This window comes from Pleurodeles waltl, chromosome 7 (assembly GCF_031143425.1).
Source record: "Pleurodeles waltl isolate 20211129_DDA chromosome 7, aPleWal1.hap1.20221129, whole genome shotgun sequence".
Taxonomy (NCBI): Eukaryota; Metazoa; Chordata; class Amphibia; order Caudata; family Salamandridae; genus Pleurodeles; species Pleurodeles waltl.
The window spans coordinates 210,829,960-210,842,448 of record NC_090446.1 but is presented as its reverse complement, the minus strand read 5'-3'; positions in this window follow the sequence as shown (position 1 = coordinate 210,842,448).

Genomic DNA, 12,489 nt, shown 5'->3' with positions numbered 1-12,489 from the left:
TAAATATGAGAAAACTAGTTGCATAATTCTATATGTAAATAACAAACATATAAGCATTAAAAAATGTTAATTCATTATACATTTACACTATTTTCAGACATAATGACAGTAAAGGCAAGACAAATCACATCACTGAAAGGAAACGTTTTTATGGACATGGGCTATGTCTAGAACCAGGAAAGTACTTTAATGGAAATGTTCTAATTATTACTCTAATGTATACTATGGGAAGGCCATTAAAAAGATGTAATTGTAATTAATGTAGGGGAACACAACCACCCCCACAAATGTGACAGAAATAGAAGTAAGGGAGGCCTTCCAATATATAAGAGAGGCAAGCACTAGCCCCCAGGAGCCCACAACAGATGCGACTTGCCAACCAGCCGGGCCCTCTCTGCATACATTGGTGACATCAGCTGCGTTGTAGTGCTGTTCTGCATTATGAAGGAATCATGGACTGAACCTGGATAATGGGCACATGCATGTGAAATGTAGAGTTTTATCAAACTTGCATGTTGATGGAATGGAAGTTCTTTCTGTTGCAGTAAAGTTGTTCAGAGGCCTGCGGTGGGACCAAGCCAAGATATGTGTCATGAATGGCCCCCGCCACTTGTGAGATGCATGCAAAACCATAAAAGTCAGCCTTCACATAGGCTAAATCCTCATGTCGGGGAAACCGGTTATAGCTGTCAAGGAGTTTCAACATTGCTGAGAGGACATCAACCCCAGAACATAGGTTGGGACAGACCAGCAGATAGGGTAACTGTATGTTGTTAGGACCCTGTCGATAGGAAATGCAGTGCTGACATGACTTGTACAATGGGTGCTATGCTGGTTGGATACCTAATAGCTGCCATCAGATCGGGTCCAACTGGCAACATAAGTTCACTATGGTGTGCATATCCTGGTGGTAATACATTATCATGTGCCTTTGCACCCTGGTCTGAAGGTCTGGTAGTTGACGATAGACAAGAGGTTGTCACATTCTCCATCTCCCTGGATACCTATGTATGACATGACATGAATCCTAGTCAGTGTGTCCAAAGCAACATACATCATGCATGTCAATGATATCATGTGACAAATCATTTCTGACTGAGTAGACATGGCACTCAGTACACATCACAGTTGCAAATAACACAAGGATAACATGTGACCCCCATGGTTTTCAACACATGTGTCTACAACATGGATTTGGACCAAAATCAAAGATGTGGAACACAATTGCCCCTCAAAATGTGACTCTATATCCCGACCACCAAAATGACTGTTGGCGGTGGTAAACTGTGCCCATGTTAATTGCCATCTGTGCCCTGCAACATACCACATGACAAACAAGGATAAGGATGTTTGTGAGATACAAAAACCTTTTTTGTAGGTGTGATGCACTTTATGAAGCCCAATACAGCATTTCAGGCTGACAAAATGGTGGATGCCTGACCAAATTAAACTGGACATTGGGAACTGCCTTGACTGCAGATGGAAGTCCTCATTGCGGTAGGCAGTTGCAACCGTGGTAGACACAGCCATAGGCCAGTGTTGTTTCTAGTGGTTGTTGCAGCCCAATGACTGTTTCCGCCGGGGGTGACGACCGTGTACACGGCAGACGTGACCACCATGTTCTGCAGATTTACTCACTTGACTCCTGACACTGCTGCCAGCAACACCTACACGACCTGAGCTGCTGTGTGCCACCACTGTGAGCGATCATGCCACGTCCAGCAGGTGATAGGGCCACTGTCTTCTCTCTAGAGGAGCTGGAGAGGCTAGCCAGTGAGGTCCTACCCCTGTATGGACAGCTCTATGGCTCACCAGAGGAGCAGGTAAGTATCTCATGTGCACAATTTTCGTTGTAATTCACCAGCCTTTTCCTCCTCGCAGGCTAGAATGTGTCCATGTGCGCCAGTTAGACTTCTTGTGTGCCTGTTGTTGCAGTCTGTGTGGCATCAATGGGATGGACAATGTGCAGTTATTGGTGGCCAGTGTCTTATGTTAAGTGCAGTCACATTGTGTTTTGTGAGGTTTGGGTGTCCTAGATCATCCTTGTGCTGGATGTACATAACTAGGTGAGGAGACATTACTGCCATCTACTGTCATCTCTTTCCTCATGATTGTTGTAAATGTCCGACAACATGAGCTGTGTATGCTTGTTGTATGATTCATTTGAAAATCATGTGAGCAATGTGTATACTGGCACAGATCTTTCAAACAACATCTGGCCTTGCTAAACTTGTGTAGAAGGCATATCCTGACTCACTCTGCCCTTCAGGTTGCCACACACACCACATGCCAATTTCCTGTTGGTCACATGATGTACTGTAATGCATGGAAGTAATGAGAATACAGTGTTATGTAGGTTCTGTATGCTCAGCCTGCAGAGACCAGGGCCTGTCAAATTTATTCCCAGTATGGGACTTAGGGGGTGATTCTGACCCCGGCGGTCATAGACCGCCGGGGCCAGGGTCGGCGGGAGCACCACCGACAGGCCGGCGGTGCCCCGCAGGGCATTCTGACCGCGGCGCTTTGGCCGCGGTCAGTGCAGGAAAACCGGCGGTCTCCCGCCGGTTTTCCGCTGCCCGTCAGAATCCTCCAAGGCGGCGCAGCATGCTGCGCCGCCTTGGGGATTCTGACACCCCCTACCGCCATCCTGTTCCTGGCGGTTCGCCCGCCAGGAACAGGATGGCGGTAGGGGGTGTCGCGGGGCCCCTGGGGGCCCCTGCAGTGCCCATGCCCATGGCATGGGCACTGCAGGGGCCCCCGTAAGAGGGCCCCGCAAAGTATTTCAGTGTCTGCAACGCAGACACTGAAATACGCGACGGGTGCAACTGCACCCGTCGCACCTTCCCACTACGCCGGCTCCATTCGGAGCCGGCGTCCTCGTGGGAAGGTCGATTTGCCCTGGGCTGGCGGGCGGCCTTTTGGCGGCCGCCCACCAGCCCAGGGCAAATCCCAAAATACCCTCAGTGGTCTTTTGACCGCGGAGCGGTATTTTGGAGGGGGAACATTGGCGGGCGGCCTCCGCCGCCCGCCAATGTTAGAATCACCCCCTTAGTCTAGGCTGCGGGAGAGTCACTGTGACTGTGCAACTGTGGAACTGTGCCCACTCCCTGTACCCCAGCAGATCCTGGCATGTGGCCAATATGATGCTCTAGTGGCAAAACCTCACAGAATGCCTCATTCCTTTGACTCAATAAGGAATGGATACAGAGGTAAATCATTAACCTAGTCCATATGTGCAGTTAGCATCATTGTCGATGTGTGTATTAGACTCATGACACGTCCCTTACTCCCACAGGTCTGTTATCGTCTACACACAGGTCATATTTATCCTGTACAGGCCTGTTGAACAAATGACAGTCCCACAGTGCAGACAGTGTGTTGATTCCTAGGAGGCCATATTATGTGACTCAGTTGCTTGGTCACATAGCAGAAACTGTACAATGCTTGCCTTTGTTTGTTGAATGCTATCTCTGTAGGATAGACACATATGTCCAAAGGAGTGTTCTGTGGTACAGGTAGATACCACAGAGCCCACCTCCTAAAGTGGCATGAGTCTGCATTTGTTATTCCACATGTCCACACATGGACAAGGAAGACACTTTCTGTGCCCACCATGCCAGCCCCTTCATCGTTACTCTTGTGTAATGTTGAAGTTTGTACTTTGGCAGTTGCCTCTAGAGACTGTATGCAGTGAGTCATTCTCACAGAATGTGAATGTGTTGGTACATTCATGCCTAAGGAGTTTATCCTTCAGAAGCCACACAGGTATGTAGTGTTTCATTGCGGCTCACATTACAGTACAGGTTGCTAGAGCATGGGCTACCTGATGTAAGTAAGCTTGCTTAGTCATTGTAGACCAGGAGCCGGGTAGTGGGTTAGTCTGCAGATGCAAATACATATGTCTATAGTCGGGTCCTTGCACTTCTTGGCCTTTGTGTTTCACACTTGGAGAGTGTTAACAAATAGAAAAGTTCTAGCTTGGTGTTTCTGACAAGTATGTGACTCTACCATTTGCAACAAAACTTGTCATTGTATTCTCTGGATCTGTCCTTTGCATCCATGCATGTCAACACTCACTAGAAAAAGGAGCTATGGAGAGCCATTGCCAAGAAGATACTGACCCAGGGGGTCCATAGTCAGTGGATTGTCCACTATCAGAAGCGGTGGGAGGACCTGAGATGCTGGGACCGTAAGATCGTGGAAGTCCAGCTGGGGATGTCCTCCCAACATGGGCGGTGTGCTCATCAGACCATGACCCTCCTAATGACCCGTATTCTGGTGGTGGCCTACCCAGGCCTTGATGGGCATTTGAGAATAGCATAGCAGCCACAAGGGGGTGAGTACTGGGCATATTCCTGCCTATCACATTGCCAAGTGACTGTTTTAGGTTCTGACATCTCCCCCTGATGATTACAGATGAGCCATTTGTAACATAGTAGATGTGTGATGGTTTGTGTAGACATGCCATGTTAGCATACTAGTACATAACTGTGTACAATCCACAAACAATTTGCTCTCAAGGGATACATATGGCTGGCACATTTGTCAATCAAGTACTATTTGTTGTTGTAGTGGGTGTAAATTCTATGCAATAGACAACTTCTCCTCAGTGTTACAGGTCAAAGGTAGGGAAGTGATGGATCACTGTCCTCAGCCATGTATCTGGTTAGATTAGTGTTTTGGCATCTTACACCTAAAGGCTAGCTGTAATTAGTGTGTGATGGGTGCTGGAGGTTAAGTAATGCCTGTAATGTGAAGATAGCCATCATAAATCTGACAGAGCATACATTGTTGCTTGGGTCAGCTATAGATCAATACTCTACCTTGGTAAGTGGGGAATGTCCATTAACATTATTTATGTACCATCACTGTTGCCAACATTCCTTGTGCCTACATGTCAGCATGTGCCCCTTTCTCTTTAGCAAAGCATTTGTAAGCTGATGTTTCATGCATGGTATACCTATGTTGATGGGATGATTTCTATATTCACTCACATTTATGTGCATGCCAACCTGTGTGTGGAATGCAGCATTTACAATGGGGGTACATTTCATGTTGTGCAACATACAGGAGTGTGTCACCATTGATTATTGTCTGACACATATCCTCACCCATCATAACATGTAATTTGGCTTGTACAACTGCAATAGCAATGAGGGACACAACAGGTATGCCTACAGCTTTTAGCCACAATGGGCATTTCCATGACATTGATGTAGAATCATGTAGCAAAGTGCTTTGCACATGTGAACTGGAGAAGGTTTGTAACCTGACTGTTGGCATGCATCATGGAGTGACTTGCAGTTATGTTGAAATCACATGTGTTTGGGTTCAAGCATTCAACCCCAGACATCTGGGTTTGCATGATCAAAATGGAGACAATTATGTAGCTTCCCATTGAGCAACATGTTGAGGGCCTTCAACAAGTACTTGCAAATCTCTGGGCCTCTCCAACATCCAAGGGACTAATGGTGTCTACTGATGCACTCAGAGTATGTACCTGTAAGGGGTGCCAGACATTAGTGATGATTTCCCCAAGGTTTGCTGAGTCATTGTGTTGTGAAGTTTAGGGACATAGCTCCCTGACATTTTGCACATTATGGGGGTCATTACAACCCTGGCGGTCAAAGACCGCCAGGGCTGTTCTGACGGAAGCACCGCCAACAGGCTGGCGGTGTTTCCCATAGTATTACGACCGGCGGTTTACCGCCACTTCAGTCCCGGCGGTTTTAATCCGCCAGGGCAGCGCTGCCTAGGGGATTACGAGTCCCCCTACTGCCAGCATTTTCCTGGCGGTTTGAACCGCCAGGAAAAGGCTGGTGGTACGGGGAGTCGCGGGGCAGTGCAGGGGCCCCCTGACACAGCCCCATGCAGCCCCATGCAGCTTTTCACTGTCTGCTATGCAGACAGTGAAAAGCGTGACGGGTGCAACTGCACCCGTTGCACACGCCGGCTCCTGTGTTGCGGGCGTGATCCCCGCTGGGCGGAAACCAGGTTTCCGCCTTCCGGCCCAGCGGGGATCTCAAAATGACCGCGGCGGGAATGCGGCTGCATTGGTGGCCGCCCCGGCGGTCCAACCTTGGCGGGCGGGCGGCTAATGAGGGCCTATGTCTGCAGTGTCTATTTTCATACCAAATGGGTGGCCTATCTGAGCAACATTTGTACTACCGCCAAGACTCCATTGGAACACATATCACTTGGTTAAATGTGCATTGTGGAACCGCTTCCAGTATTTCCATGTCACCTTCTTCAGGCTATTATACTGTTGTCAGCAACATAGCAGGATTTTGGAGTATCATTTCTTATTTTTGGGCTATTATGTATGTGACAAATAGATGTGTGTATGACCTTGTGGGATCTGTGGGAATGGACTTATCATTAGCCTACTATTGTATGGCATCAAGTAACTGAGGTATGGTCAATGGGGCAAAGTATTTAAGGTGATGAGGTCTCCTACTTGTTCAGTGGTTACTGTGATTACACAACTTCAGCCATGCAATTGTAGTTGCCTGAGATCCTGATTTTCCTGTGGGCAACAGTTGATAGTTCAGTTGGTATGTATGGGCCACTTAGGTGGAGTTTGTTGCTGGGGCCTACTTGACATCTTGGTAATGTTTGCTAATCACAATCAAGTGTGATCATGGACATGTGGTGACCCTATTTCTCTTTGTCCTTGCAGCATCAGTCCAGGGAGGCAATGGAGACAGGGCACATCCAAGTGGTGAAGCATCTGTCCACGGGACCTCGGGTCAAGACACCGTCGACACAGAAGGACCAAGTGGCCCGGGGGGTGAGGGGAGTGCCACGGGGGAGACAAGATCAGCATCCTCTTCATCATCGTATTCTTCCTCTAGTGGACACTTCCTGGAGGTGGCGGACCCATCGGGACGTACCCTTGTACCATCTTTGTCTGCCAGCCTCAGTTTTATCACCACACTTCCTGTTGCACCACAACCAGTTGGCAGTGCCCGCTGACCCAAGTGGTTGTTGTCTCCTTTGCCACTGGCACCTCTGTCCCGGTCCCTGTTTCCCCTGCTGCTCTCAGTGAGGAGGCTATTGACCTCCTGAGGAGTATCTCTGTGGGTCAGACAGCCATTGTGAATGCCATCCAAGGATTGGCAAGCCAACTGCAGCGGACAAATGCATTCCTGGAAAGCATTCATGGTGCAATGTCTGGCCTACAAAGTTCTTTTCAGGCTCTGGCCGCCACACTGATGGCAGCCAGTCACACTCCCATCTTCTGTTCCCCCCATCCACCTCCCTCTTCCCAATTCAAAGCCCCCATTCCCCTACTTACCCAAAGCACACAGACTGTTCCACATGCACCACCTCAACACACAAGAGCAGCACACATAGACACAAAAACCACAAAACACACCGGCACGCAAGCACTAAATTGACACCCACAGACACATTAGTCACCACTTCCCCAGACACCACCCCAACAGACACACAGACATACACCACTACCAGCATACCCGTAGACACCACCCCAACAGACCCACACATATCCACCACTCCCACATCCCCTAACACCTCCACCTCCCAGCCCCCAAGAGATGCAAACACCCACACATGCAATAGAAACCACCCGAACACAAGCATACCTCCCATCCACACACACCTAAGACATCCACACTGACACAGCAGACAACCACTCCCTTGACCTCCGAAACCCCACCCCCTTCTGATGACTGCCCCTGTGTTCCTAAGTCTGATTTTTTAGTTTGAGCTTGCCCTTTCCCCTGTTCCCCTAGCTCTGTCCACACCCAGGAGGGCCCGACCCACCCCCCAACCCATCCCTTCCACCTCCAAGTCCTCCCATCACCTGCACCCCCTGCAAGCACCCATACCCCTCCCTCCAAGAAGAAGCGCAGTCCTTCTAAGAAGCAGTCCACCTCTCCCAAATCCACCTATCCCAAATCTGTTGCCCCTAAGGATAATCATTTAGGTGCCTACTTGCATACTTGATGCCCCTTCCTGGCAGTAAAGGAGTCAAGTGAGAGCACAATGAGGTGCTGGGACCATGCTATATGGACTGGCCAAAGGCCTTGGACTTTTGAAATTAGTTTGAAAAATAAACCCAAATAGTTGCTTTTTCGGGTATGCAGTTGTCTTGCAATGCCTTTACTACCTTTTTGTTGTTCCTGAGAAACTTGTGTTGTCTGCCTATAGGTATGTGTGTTTCAGCCTGCTTGTTGGTCCATTTGCTGTTATTCGCAGTATCTGACTTTGTGGGCAGTGCTGGTGTCCTCCTAGACAAGGGTTTATGTTGATTGAATGGATATTGGGGTGTAAATGCAATTGTGGTGTTGTAGCATTGTGTTCTGTTTGGCATGGTAGGTATTTCATCTTGTGCTGTCCAGTGTGAACATGTGTGGTGTTAGACTTGTCCACCTGATATGGATTATAGATTCATCAAATGTGTGGCAGCTTGAGTTTTGTTTGTGCAAACATGAAGGGTGTTCAATTGTGCTACTTTTGTTTGCATTTGAGTGTGCTTGTGTCCTTTTAGCTGAGTATGCCTTGCAGCTAGTTCATGTGGTTGTATATCTAATGCAGTTGGATAGAAGTACTTTGTTGACTTGCACTCCCACATTGTGGAGATAGGCATGTCATTTGGCTCTAGTATTGTTTGTCCCTGAGATATATGTAGGGCCAGTTCCTTTGCACATGTTGTTTAAGGCGCATTGCAGAGTAATATGTGTCCCAATATAGCCTCCTTCCCTGAGTGCTCCTGATGCCCTCATCCCTATTGTGCATATATTGTTTGCATAGTGAGCTTGGCATATTTGTCTCTCTGTCGATGGTACATCTCATTGTCCTTCCATTTTGTTGCAATGTGGGTGATATGTATGTGTCCATTGCAGGGCTATCTAAATGCACTGGTGTTTGTATTCCATGCCACATTCATACATATATATGTTGAATGTCACGACAGTCAATGGCATGTGTGCAATGTGTGTTTGTGAGTTGTATTTATAGATGTGATGTTGCTGTGTTGTTGGTGTTGTGTGACACAATGTTGTGTACACTTGACTGTCCCTATGCCTGAGATGAGTAGACGTGTGTTTTTGTGTAGTGTTGCGGTGCAGTGTGAGCGAGCTGATCAAAGTGGGCATTTTGTGACTGTGAATGTGTCCCTCCTTGTGTATGATTCTGACCCGGGGCACAATGACAAGTGTACTTGGTGCCCATAGCGTGAGCCCCAATTAATGTGAATGATGGCGGGACGATCTATAGTTTAGTGTAATTACACAGGTAGGGGTGTGTACCTATGTTTCGTTGTGTACTCTCCAGTGTGGATTTTTAGCATCTTCGATGATCATCAGCAGCGGCAGGACCTGTATGATGGGTTCCATGGCGGCACAGGGTGTGTAGGGCTGTCTGCAGGTGAGGGTCTCCCTTTATACTCTCCGTTTCCGCCTGCTGAGACATGGTGGTTGGACCACCACGGTCACATTGGCAGTGTGCAACCTCATAACGTATCAGGTGGAAACTCAGGCTCCGTCGGCCTGTTTGTGCAGCCATGTGGCTGTGGCGGTCTGTGCTGTCTGGTGATGTGGGTGGTACCACGTCGGTTTTTGCTTCATAGACCCACGTGACTCATAATACAGCGGTCCGACCACCAATCAGACAGCGGTAGGACCCCCAAACTCTGCCATGGCAGTTCATGGCCCGCCAAACTCGTAATTAGGCTCTTGATCTCCCCGTGCCTGCAATTCAGCACCTTGAGACCCTCACTGGTGATTTGCCATGCTTTACAAACCTGAATTTGCAGAAGCAACCTGCATTTCTGTTGTTCATGTTTTGCATTTATTTTGTACATTTATGCATGTGCATGTATAACCATGTATTTGAAAGACACATTTAATGTTTAGTTAAAGTGAGCCTGACTAAATAATCTTAATTTTGAAATGTAGTTTGCTCAGTTAACGTGTCCTTTCCTTTGCAGGTGCGTTCTCATGAGTTAATTTGCTTGAGAAAAGAAGTATTGCTGTCTGTATTAGTTTACTGATAGTAAAGCCTGAGAAGTGAAATTTTGGCAAGAGACGTGAAGACCTAATGAGCAGCTGAAGTCTCCTGTCCTTTGCATATCAGGAATGGGGATGCTCAAGGTTGCAGTAACTGTCCCAGTTCTGTGGGATAAGAAATGTAGGTGATATTGCAAATGCACGCCACGGGAGAGGACAGGATTGGTTCCTGGCGAGGTGGGAAGAGATTTGATTGATGCTGAAGGTTCTGTTAATTTTAAAGAATGATCACACTGTTAGAAGTGGATTAGGATGGATTCCCTTGGCTTTTGAGGGGTACAGACTTCTCTGCTTCCTTATTCCTTGAAGTGTGAAGCTTTATGCTAAACACATTTATTTCTACTGAAGTCTTCACTATGCTCACACCTTCTTGCATTTCCAAATTTCTCTAAGACTGAATTCAAACCATCTTTATTGCCTATTTAGAACTCTGGGGCCGATTACGAGCTTGGCGGCCCGAGGACCCCCAAGCTCATGGTAGTGGTCGGATCGCTGCACTCCTGGCGGTCCGACTGCCATATTATGATCCAGGTGGTTGGACTGCCAGGCGACTGCTGCACAGCGAGGATCATAGATCCCGACGGGTTGGCAGTGGTGCCTTGTATCTTAATCTTTTGAGATTGAAACAATTGTGATTTTTCAGCTTGCCAGTAGTAATCTTGAATCTTTTTAATCTTTTTCTGACATGCATAAACATTATTGATTGAAAATAAAATGTACTTAACTTCAATCATCAATTCCTAGTCCTTGTTGTGTGGCCAAATGGGCTTCATGAAAATTGAACTGTTTTATTATTGTTAATAAATCCCTTTGCTTCTCAATCAAAAAGGTCCATCAGGTTAGAGTTTATAAATCACGCTCCTGTGAGCTCTCAGAAGATTTTTAAGTCCCTGAGACTTCAGATCAGGAGTCCAGTCGGCTGGCCCTAGGAGTCCCCCTGGGTTCAAGTAATGCAGGTCTAGTCCTCTTCGCCCAGGTAGGGGAACAACAGGCAGCAGGGCAGCACAACAAGGAAGGAGCCCAGCAAAGCAGCAGTCCAGCAGAATGGCAGTCCTTCAGCAGCACAACACTTACTTTTCCTGGCAGAGTAGTCACAGGTCCAGAAGTGTAAAGAGTTGGTGGTGTCAGAGGTCAGTGCTTATACCCAGTTTGGCTCTTGAAGTGGAGCAGGCTTCATAGACAGGCGTTTGAAGTGAACCAAAGTCCTGCCCTGCCTATCCTGGATCCAGATTCACTACAGGGGATTTTGCAGCTCTTTGTGCGAGGAGAGGACACAGCCTATTCAGGTGTAAGGGCGGCTTAGGCCAGCTCCTTCCTCCCATCCTGCCAGGATGACCCATCATGTCACACCTAAGATTCCATTGTGTGTGGCTGTCTAGGGAGAATACACAAAGCCCAGCTGTCGCCCACTCCAGAAAAGTGATTAGAGACAGGCAGCAGGCACGAAATGGCTAAAGTAAGAAATTGCCAACTTTCTAAAAATGGCATTATCAGAATTACAATTTAAAATCCAACTTCATCATAAGTTGTGATTATACATTGTGATTCCAGAAACACCAAACTCGAAGAACCTATCTCTTCCATTTTGTGAATTACATTTATAAGATGAAATAAGGTAATCCCAATGTGTCCTACAGGAGAGATAGGCCTTGCCATATCAGAAAACGACTTTGGTAGTTTTTGATTATCAGAGCATGGAAAACGTAAAAGTATATGTCCTGCCTTTTAAATACATTGCACCCTGCCCTCTGGCTTTTTCAGGGCTTACCTTAGGGGTGACTCATATGTATAGAAAGGAAAGGTTTAGGTCAGCCAATGGGTTACTTTGCCAGGTTGACATGGCAGTGTAAACAGGCTCTGCAATGGCAGTCCTGAGACATGGTTAGAAGGCTACTTAAGTGGGCGGCACATCAGTGCTTCAGGCACACAAGTAGCATTTAATTGACAGGCCCTGGGAACATGTAGTGCACTGTATTGGGGCCTATGAGTAAATTAAGTATGCCAAATTGAGATAAGCCAATACTACCATGTTTAGGGGAGCGAGCACAAACACTTTAGGACTGATTAGCAGTGGTAAAGTGCACAGAATCCTAAAACCAGCAAAAATGAGGTCCGAAAAGTAGAAGAGGTAGGCAAAAGGGTGACAAAAAAAAACCCTAAGGCTGGCAGGTCTAACACACCTCCTGCACCTAAAAGATACCAAGATAACAAAATACCAGAACCTTTCAAAATCACATATGAGAGGACCCTTTCCTTTTACATTACAACCTAAACAATGATAAGCAAATCCTATTTTTTTCCGCGTGAGATAACCTAATAAAAATAAGCCATTGTTAAACCTGAATGATGGATGCGCCTTCAAATTGTGCCCCAAACCATCCACCCAGATATACACCATACACGCTAAATATCATAACTTAAATATTTTTTTTATAAATCCCCTACTATCAAATAA